This window comes from Bos indicus x Bos taurus, chromosome 9, assembly GCF_003369695.1.
Source record: "Bos indicus x Bos taurus breed Angus x Brahman F1 hybrid chromosome 9, Bos_hybrid_MaternalHap_v2.0, whole genome shotgun sequence".
In the NCBI taxonomy this organism is placed as follows: Eukaryota; Metazoa; Chordata; class Mammalia; order Artiodactyla; family Bovidae; genus Bos; species Bos indicus x Bos taurus.
Genome location: NC_040084.1, coordinates 31435868 through 31446036, shown reverse-complemented (window position 1 = coordinate 31446036; position 10169 = coordinate 31435868). Strand labels below are relative to the sequence as shown.

At 40.2% G+C, this 10169-nt stretch overlaps 1 long non-coding RNA gene across 2 annotated transcripts in view; it reads left to right on the top strand.

Moving 5' to 3' along the window:
• The first annotated feature begins 2179 nt into the window (after positions 1 to 2179).
• LOC113898182 overlaps positions 2180 to 10169 on the top strand; it is a 73955-nt gene continuing 65965 nt past the window's right edge. Inside the window, exons 1-2 of one of the 2 annotated variants that reach the window (XR_003512560.1) lie at positions 2180 to 2906; positions 5927 to 6477. This is a non-coding gene — a long non-coding RNA (uncharacterized LOC113898182). The remainder of the gene's footprint in view (positions 2907 to 5926; positions 6478 to 10169) is intronic. The other variant, XR_003512561.1, reaches the window with a different exon arrangement.

The window sequence follows — 10169 nt, the reverse complement described above, 5'->3', positions numbered from 1 at the left end:
CTTTTTTGTACAGTTCTTCTGTGTATTCTTGCCACCTCTTCTTAATATCTTCTGCTTCTGTTAGGTCCATACCATTTCTGTCCTTTACCGAGCTCATCTTTGCATGAAATGTTCCTTTGGTGTCTCTGATTTTCTTGAAGAGATCCCTAGTCTTTCCTATTCTGTTGTTTTCCTCTATTTCTTTGAATTGATCGCTGAGGAAGGCTTTCTTATCTTTTCTTGCTATTCTTTGGAACTCTGCATTCAGATGCCTATACCTTTCCTTTTCTCCTTTGCTTTTCGCTTCTCTTCTTTTCACAGATGTTTTTAAGGCCTCCCCAGACAGCCATTTTGCTTTTTTGCATTTCTTTTCCATGGGGATGGTCTTGATCCCTGTCTCCTGTACAATGTCATGAACCTCAGTCCGTAGTTCATCAGGCACTCTATCTATCAGATCTAGTCCCTTAAATCTATTTCTGACTTCCACTGTATAATCATAAGGGATTTGATTTAGGTCATACCTGAATGGTCTAGTGGTTTTCCCTACTTTCTTCAATTTCAGTCTGAATTTAGCCTAGGCACATGTAAACCTTTTTCACCCTCACTAGCCTTTTGTCTCTACAGAGCTCCTAGACCTGTCTGCATGACTGTGACGTTACTTCAGTCGTGTCCACCTCTGTGCAACCCTATGGACTGTAGCCTGCCAGGCTCCTCTGTCCATGGGTTGGGAAGATCCCCTGGAGAAGGAAATGGCAACCCACTTCAGTATTCTTGGCTGGAGAATCCCATGGACAGAGGAGCCTGGCAGGCTACAGTCCACAGGGTCGCAAAGAGTCAGACACTACTGAGAAACTTCACTTTACTTCTTTACCACTAATACCACCTGGGAAGCCCAGACCTGTCTAGTCTATTCCAGTTCCTTCTATTCAAATTTCTTGGAAAGTACTAGCCACTCATTGGACTAGGGAGTCACTCCCTGTCTCCCGTTCACTCCTCAATTCTGCATCCTTGTTTCTGCTGCTGCTACTGCTGCTAAGTCGCTTCAGTCGTGTCCGACTCTGTGCAACCCCATAGACAGCAGCCCACCAGGCTCCCCTGTCCCTGGGATTCTCCAGGCAAGAACACTGGAGTAGGTTGCCATTTCCTTCTCCAGTGCATGAAAGTGAAAAGTGAAAGTGAAGTCGCTCAGTTGTGTCCAACTCCTAGCGACCCCATGGACTGCAGCCTATCAGGCTCCTCCGTCCTTGGGATTTGCCAGGCAAGAGTACTAGAGTGGGGTGCCATTGCCTTCTCCATCCTTGTTTCTGCTCCTACTCTATTGCAGTTGCTGCTGTTTAGATTCTTAATTACTGAATCAAATGGCCACATTTTTCTGTTGGGTCTTTTCTGTGGCATTTGATCTCGAATCAGTCATTTTTAGGCTGGGCTCTCTACACTCTAGGTTTCTGTGACAATAGTCTCTTTTTAAACTCTGACCTCTGTGATACTGTGCCTTGGGCCTCTTTGAGGCTCCATGTTAACTGCTATGACTCTATTTCAGACCAGTTAGCTCTCATTTAGAGGACCTCAGCAAACTTCTAAGTTTGCATCCTTGTCCTCTTTAAATCTATTCTCATGTAGATGATCCATATTGAAACCCACTACCATCATTCCCCTGTTTACAAAACCTTAGTTATTGCCATTGCCTATAGCTACAATGAGGACTTCCCACGTGGCTCAGTGGTAAAGAATCTGTCTACCAATGTGAGAGATGTGGGTTCAGTTCCTGGATGGGGAAGATCCCCTGGAGAAGGAAATGGCAACTCAGTCCAGTATTCTTGCCTGGAGAATTCAAGGACAGAGGAGCCGGATGGGATGCAGTTCATGGGGTTGCAAAGAGTCGGACATGAGTGACCAGGCACGCATGCATGGCTACAGTGAACAAGTCAAATTGCTGCCTTACCCAATATTTCCTTTTGAGGATTTCCCAACACCACTATTATTATATCCCAGTAGGAGCAAAACACATCGTAATGCTGAGTGGTGAGAGAGAACGTCTGGTGAAGTAGTTCAGTATTGCACAGGGTTCCCAAGGAAGATGGAAGGAGATGAGGAGGGAAGCTGAGTAGAGAATAGGTAATTAGGAACTTCGTGTGCTATTTTAGAGAACTTATGTTTTATTCAGTAGTATCCACTGGTTTTAAGTAAATTAGTATTATCAGTTTTATAGTAAAGAAAATTCATTCTTAAAATGGCATACTGTACCTGAAAACCAATTTTTATAATGTGTATTAAGATAATTAAGGGATTACAGGACTGAACCTTTGTTACTTTGAGTAGGAGAGATCTGAACATAGTTACGTAAACTCCTAAACATGAAAAGGCTGAATTGCAAGAGAGAGATGGGATAATTGATGGAATAATTTGCCAGAGGCATAAGATGCCAGCTGAAGGATTAATACAGACAGAACAAGGAGCATCTCAATACTAGGTATGAAGAAAGGAGGGGAGAAGAGGGGGCATCTCTGTGCATATCGAGATGGACAAAGGAAACAATTCTCATGGGCTTTACTTAATTTGTGAACTAGGAAGTCATCGGTCATCTAAGAATGATGAAGGGAGTACTGGCAGATGGAGCTTCACTGAGACTTTGGGATAACAGTTGAGCAAAATGGGAGCTAGAGATAAACGTGGACAAACAGAAAGATTATTTGGCAGTGTTAAAGATGAGCAAAATGGGAGCTAGAGATAAACGTGGACAAACAGAAAGATTATTTGGCAGTGTTAAAGATCATCTGAGATGGGATGTCATCAATATATAGTGACTTCAATAGGAATCTCTTCTGCTGACAGCACCTGGCCAATCATAGGAGACTAAGGAAAGCAAGAGGCAGCCATTTGATTGGACAAGTACAGGCCTGGAATTTCATCCTGTGAAGAGGGCACAGGTAATGGGTATTGACAAATGCTATTTCTGAAGCCTGAATCATAATGCCTAAGGCTGGCTGCGGACGTAGTTAACTGTCACAGATTCAGAATTATGATCGGTACACAAAGCAAAGCCCTAGTTGCTTTGCATGTTAAAACAATCTATTGGTAATCAACTTTAATGTCCTCCAACTGTCAGCTCTCTTTTATCTAACAGTTGTGGATGTTTTGAAAGGAAGAATTCAAATAAAGTTGAGAAACACTCAGTTTATGGAAGCAGCCAACTTGCCTTTTGTTCTTCTGAAAATGTTTCCTTATTGTCCACAAACTTCCTTCACACTCTTCTCTTTCGGAGCTTTTTGTTGTTCATTTATTTAGTCAATGAATATTTGAGTGATATGCTCCAGGCATAATAATTAAAATCCAATCACCTGAGCTGGAAAGTTTGTGTTAGTTGCTCAGTCATGTCTGACTTTGAGACCCCCTGGACTGTAGCCCACCAGGCTCCTCTGTCCGTGGAATTTTCTGGGTAAGAATACCGGAGTGGAGTGCCATTCCCTTCTCCAGGGGATCTTCCCTACCCAGGGATCCAGGTCTCCTGCATTGTGAACAGATTCTTTGCCATCTGAGCCACCAGGGAAGCCCTGGGGTCGAGCTGGAAAGTTTAGTCTTAGTATTTTTGAACATGGAAGAATTTGAGAATTATTCTTGGTTCTAACATGTTGGGAGCAACCAGATATTCCTGAGGCTTTTTCAGAGCTAATGGGTCATGCTGTATAACAAGGTGTCAAAAACTCATGAGGAAAAGTAAAATCATGATATGACACTACCAAGGGCAAACATCTCCTACTTGGAAGGAAAAGACTCATTTGCACTTTCAGTCTCTTCCTCTCTCATAATCTCTCTACATGAATTATGAGATTTGATGGCTGTGGTGATGGGGGTTTTAATGTATATAAAACTGTCTTTTCTTTTAATAATTTTTATTGGAGTATAGTTGCTTTACAAAGTTGTGTTAGTTTTGTTGTACAGCAAAGTGAATCAGCTATAAATGTATATATGTGTGTGTGTGTGTGTGTGTATAACACCACCTCTTTTTTGGATTTCCATCCTGTTTAGGTCACCACAGAGGTAGAGTTCCCTGTGCTACACACTAGGTTCTCATTAGCTATCTATTTTATATTTAATTGTGTGTATATGTCAATCCCAATCTCCTAATTCATCCCAATATATAGCTAAGACATTTTCAGAGCTAATGTCATCCATATGTTTATCTCTACATTTATGTCTCTATTTCTGCTTTTCACATAAGTTCATCTGTACCATTTTTCTAGATTCCATATATACGCATTAATATATGATCTTTGTTTTTCTCTTTCTGACTTCGTTCTGTATGACAGTTTCTAGGTCCACCTACATCTCTGTAAATGGCACAATTTCATCCCTTTTTATGGCTGAATAATATTCCACTGTATAAATGTGCCACTTATTCTTTATCCATTCCTTTCTTGATAGACGTTTAGGTTGCTTCCATGTCCTGGCTATGTGATGCAAAGAGTGATGCAATAAATATTGGGGCCCTTATGTTTATTTATCTGAGCTAGACTTGAGATAGCCTTTTTCTGCCTCTTCTCCCACCAGACTACAAGTCCAGAAGGACAGTGAGTGGCTCAGAAATATTTGTTAAATGAATGGATAAGTCATGCTAAATAGATATCATGAATCTAGTAAAGTTATCTAGGCTATGCAAGCCATGGCTGGATTCTGCTATAATCAAGTGACCCCTTAGGGGACCCATGGCTCCTGGGGAGTGAAGTTTCTGAGATGAAACTCTGTGATGTGAACTTCAGACAGGTCAGCCATTCTCACACCCTCTAATGTGATTGGTTGCCTGTTCTTTCTGCATTTTCATCTCAAATATCCTCTAGGCAAATTGCATCTGAGAAACTCATCTGAAGAATCCAAATCATTATAAATTATTTTCTGCCTACCATTACAATCACTGTTAAAGCCTTCACCCACTTCATTTACTCTGTTTCTTCATTTCAGTGCTATCAAGTTCTGGGAGAAACAGAATAGTGTGATGATGTGCTAATTATATTTTTATGCCTTAACAAATATCTAGTGCTTAGGACACAACTTAGTTTCCTGCATATGTTAAAAATAAGCAAATGAACAAAACAAAAAGCAAATAAGCAAATACAAATTACCAAATAATACTATATTCAGATCTTTGAAACATATGTGTTTCAAAGCCATATTCTGATGCCTATGACTATAGCTGTATCATATCTTTCTCTTTTTTCCCCTCCCTCTCAACAAATGTAAGTCAAGAATTTAGTTATCTTCTACCATTCCATAATTTTTTACCCAAGTGGGTTTTGATAAACAATATAGCTTGGGGAGGTAATTTTCTTAGGGGCCTTATTTAATTCTCATCCTAAACCTATGAGATTAGTGATACCTACATTTTGCAGGTGGGAGAGCAGGTTCTGAGAGGTTAAGGAACCTGATAATGAAAACAAGTATTGTGACAGAAGCATAGCATTCAAATATATGATTATTCCAACATCAGGCTGGTTAGGTACTGTTATCACTATTTTAATTAGACAGTTTCAGATCAAGGAGAGAAAGCACTCCACTCAAGGCCACTCAACTAGTAGAGATGTATGACCAAGGCTAGGGTTCCTGCCCAGTCTGTCTCACCCCAGCACGTGCTTTTTCCTAGCTGACTAGCTTGTTTAACTAAGGGCTTTCTCTCAGCAGGGGGCCATTCTTGAGCATGTACAGCTTCCCTGTAACAGGGAAATTACTGGATAGAATTGTATACTGTCTTGTCCAATTAAAAGACAATCAGTGCTGAGAACACCTTACTGGCTGAAAGTGAGTGTTAATGCTTCTATTCTTTAGTCTTGCTTTCAGGAAATATAGTTTATATAGTTTAGGCTTGCTTTCAGGAAACTAAAACATGATAAGCAAAAACAAGTGAAAATTCGATGGCTGCTTACTGCCTTTGTGTTTCCCTTTCTTTTCTCCTTAGCTAGTGCCAAAGTAATCACCTAATACACAACCCCCAGAAGCATTATGCTGACAGATCCTGATGTTCCCCTTCTGTGTTTTCATTGGAGCTGTGCAGTTATGTCTTCAATCAAATGGAAATATGCTGTGAGAGATGCTGAATGGAATTTTTTAAAAGGCAATGAGGATCACAGTGACTACTCCTTGCTGATTTCTGGTGGGGAAGGAATAGCAGGAAAATAAACTAAACACGAAAAAATCGTTGTTTCTTCCACATTGCCATGTAAAGATACTTTGCTTGCTGTGTTCTATACACATTTAATCAGATCAGTCTAGCTGATAAAATAAAAGCTCCCCTCCCCTGGCCCCATGCTAATTATTCTTGTTAATTATTTTTTAATTATCTTTCTATCACTGCTTCTAGAACAACTGTCATAATTTCCACCTCAGAGGCTCCAGACATGACATACCTATAAACGTAGTATCAAGGATGGTGGCTGGTGTGTGAATGCTTTCAGAAGAAACACAGAAGAGAAATCAAACCCAAATGCCATTCTTAGCACATTACGATGGGTGAGTCTCTCAAATTGCTTCTGTTAATTATTCATTAGAGGAACACACACACACACACACTAAACCACTTAACTATTTGAGGGTTCATGTTACCTAGTTCAAATCTGTATCTGTCAAGTGTCTCACAGCATGTTGGACAAAGCAGAGCTCAAATAGTCTGCTATATTGCGTAACCTTACTTCCAGAAATAAAAGAAAAGATAGGCCACACACCAAGTAATTGTGTGGACCTTTGAGGTCTGCCATGTATTAATGATAACTAGCTCTTCTGTGTTGAAGTCATTAGCACTATGCTAGGCACTCTGGAAGGATACACAGTCATTGGATTTTTGTTCTCTATCTCAATTATTTTAAAATGTTGATAGCAAGGAAAAACATGCACGTGTGACATTAGAAAAAAATTAGAGACCAAAGGAGTGAGAGAGGAGACTATCAGGGCAGTTTTCCTGAAAGACGTTTAGGTGGGCGTGCATCATCAGGCATGGATAAAAGCTTAGAGGGTGTAGTGGTGGCAGTGAGCATGGGCTCTTTAGTGGGCAGCTGGCCTGATTGAATTGAGGACTATGTATAAGAATCTTATAGGTAAGGTAAATATATAGCATATATATCATATATGGTATTATCCATTTGCTCAGAATGTCCTTAGTCAAATTCCATTTCAGAGGCCTGAAACCCTGCAATACTCACAGTATAGTAAGTTTTTCTTCTCTAATATGAGATTAGCAAATTGTACCTCAAGCCAGTCTCATCTGTGTGCTTGGTTTTCAGAAAAATTAATTTTGTATCATTGTTGCAATTGGAATATATTATTCATAAAGTGTCATGCAAACTCTTTGTCCAAAAATGGGACCAAACTACTTGTTTAATTAATGTGAAAGGTCAGGGAAGGAACTGCTGCTTAAAAATATTCCATATAAGATTATCGCATTTGCTTGATGCCATCTCTGCTTATCATTTCTAAGGAGATTATAAAGAGTTCATTTCTCCTACCTCAATAAAGCAATCAACTGAAGGCAAGCGTAGCCTACTCTCAAAGAGTTGGAGTATCTAGTTATTCTTGAACATATGAGAAAATTGATCATCTTTAAAGCCCAGAGTCCAATATAGTGCTCTAATGCCTAAAAATCTTCAAATGATTTGACGATGGGATAACACTGGTCTCAGATTTGTTCAGTTTCTAAAAATACAGCTTCGTTGCCTGTTTTCCCCAATGAGAATTAGAGGTCAAGCTTAGAGAAGAGTTATTCCTAATTTTGATAGTGGTATAATTCATAATTCACATGCATTTCATATTTATTTCCTACACAATTCTATGAGATAAGTAAAATGATCACAATCATTCCTGCCCTTAGACATGACTAAGAAGGGCATCTACTAGTCAGTACCTTGAGCTTTAGAAGACAATGAAAATTATAGATATTAAGACACAGTTTTTCCTTTTCAAGCTTTTCTTTTATTAATTTTTTTATATGTGTAGAATTAATTTGATTACAGAGAATTATGGAAAATAACTGTGTTAGCCACAGTGCCTGTTCAAGGCCAGAGGATGCTGGTCTGAGTGTGTGTTTGTGTGTGTGTGTGTGTGTGTGTGTGTGTGTGACATTTTTTGCCCTGGGAAACTAGAGAAAGAATCATATGGAATTTAGAAAGATGGTTAACGATGACCCTATATGTGAGACAGCAAAAGAGACACAGATGTAAAGAACAGACTTTTGGACTCTGTGGGAGAAGGCGAGGGTGGGATGATTTGAGAGAATAACGTTGAAACAGATCGCCAGTCCAGGTTCGATGCATGGGACAGGGTGTTCAAGGGTGGTGCACAGGGATGACCCTGAGGGATGGGATGGGGAGGGAGGTGGGAGGGGGGTTCAGGATGGGGAACACTTGTATACCCATGGCTGATTCATGTCAATGGATGGCAAAAACCACCACAATATTGTAAAGTAATTAGCCTCCAATTAAAATTAAAAACAAATCAGTGCTGTTGCTTACGTCCTAAATCACCAAAGTGGTATGCCTAGACGTTCTCTTCCTCCCTACTTCACCCCCTCTCCTTGGATGGTCTAGTTTTGGTAGATGCTCAGGCTCATCGGCAAATCCTGGCACTTCAGTCATCAGCCACGAGGTCTGGGAAGTTTCTACCTTCTGGCCCCGGCAGATCCGTAATCCCATACAGGCTTTGAGTGGGGCAGGGGCAGGCCCAGGGAGAGCAGAGTGGCTCTCTGTCCTCTGGGTGCTCAGTACTTTCCAGAGGACTAGGCTTGAGGAGGGGGGGAAGGGAGGTTGAGTGGAAAATAGGCCACTTAGGGGGCAGAGTTTATGTGATAACTTTTAGGTATTTTGACATATGCTACATTGGCCTTCATTTGTTGTTTTGCCTTAGTCCATGCTAATATTGGGGAAGACCTGTTCTTTTTTCTACAGAGGAGCAAACTGAGGCTAAAGGGAATTAAATTAATTGACCAATGATTGGTAAATAACAGAGCTGGGATTTGAACATTGTCCTACTGAATTTAGAATCTCAAATTTCAGGTGGAGTTGAAGATAGTTTATGGAGGGAGCACCTTGAAAAATGTAGACTTACATAATAAATGAAACTTCTTGTAGAAGTCCAAGGAGAAAAGCCACATGGGAAAACCTTGTCCTGGAAAGATTTGTCCCCTGGCCTAGAGGCTATTAATCTTAGATGCATGAGGATCAGCCTTGGTTCTTAATCTAAAGGTTTCCAGAGGATTATTTCTTAAAGCTTGAGTCACCAAACGTGAATAGTCTTTACATACATGCACAATACAAAAAATGATCTCAAGTTGAGAAGAGTAGGAAATTCAAAATTAAACCAAGGGAAATAGCGTTCTTTATTGCAGTGCTTCTGAGTCTTAGATTTACTTATTTGGATTTCTCTGGAGTAAATAAGAAGCATAACTTCCCCAAACTGCTTGCTGGTTGGCCTGTTTTGTGGAGCACTTTGTCGTTGTGGAAGTAGTAATTCACAGCCCCTCTACTGCTTGCTCTCCCACTGCAGGCAGCAGAGGGGAGCAGCCTGAGAGCTGCTCTGTCTGACCCATGGCAGCTGAAATTAATGGTTCCCACGTCTGACTAGCACTCAGGCCCCTGGCAAGCAAAGGAAAGACTGATCAGCATGGTTCTGCCATAAAACTAGTTCTCAAGTTACAGTCATGGTGCTGAGAGCCAAAAACACCTGGTTTGAACAAAAGCTTAAGAGTGCTTGCTTTTGGGGGTTAAGCTTCTAGGCTTTCCACATAAATGGAAAATAAACAGAAAGGCAGTACCGTTATTTACTTTTATATTTCCGTTTTGGGGAAAATAGGAGAGGAAATGATCATCCAAATAAATTTGGACAAAGTCAGACAAGTAGAGGAAATGAAAATTATTGAGTGTCTGTGCCTGTAGGCTAGTAGTATTAGAAACAGAACATCCACAGCATGGGTGACAGAAGAAAATTATGAGAAACAAAGATTTTATATTTGAAAAGAAACAGTCTTATTGCTGCAGGATAGCAGAAATGTCTAGAACATGTTATTATGCAATGTGCTTGCAAGTGGAAGGGGTAATTGAAGGGGTATAAATCAGAGCATTACTGACTAATTTTCATGTAGGAAGAATTTGTTTTAGAGACTAAGTTAGTGCTTCTCTAAAAGGTTTAAAAATAAAGTGTCTAAAAACAGGTACACT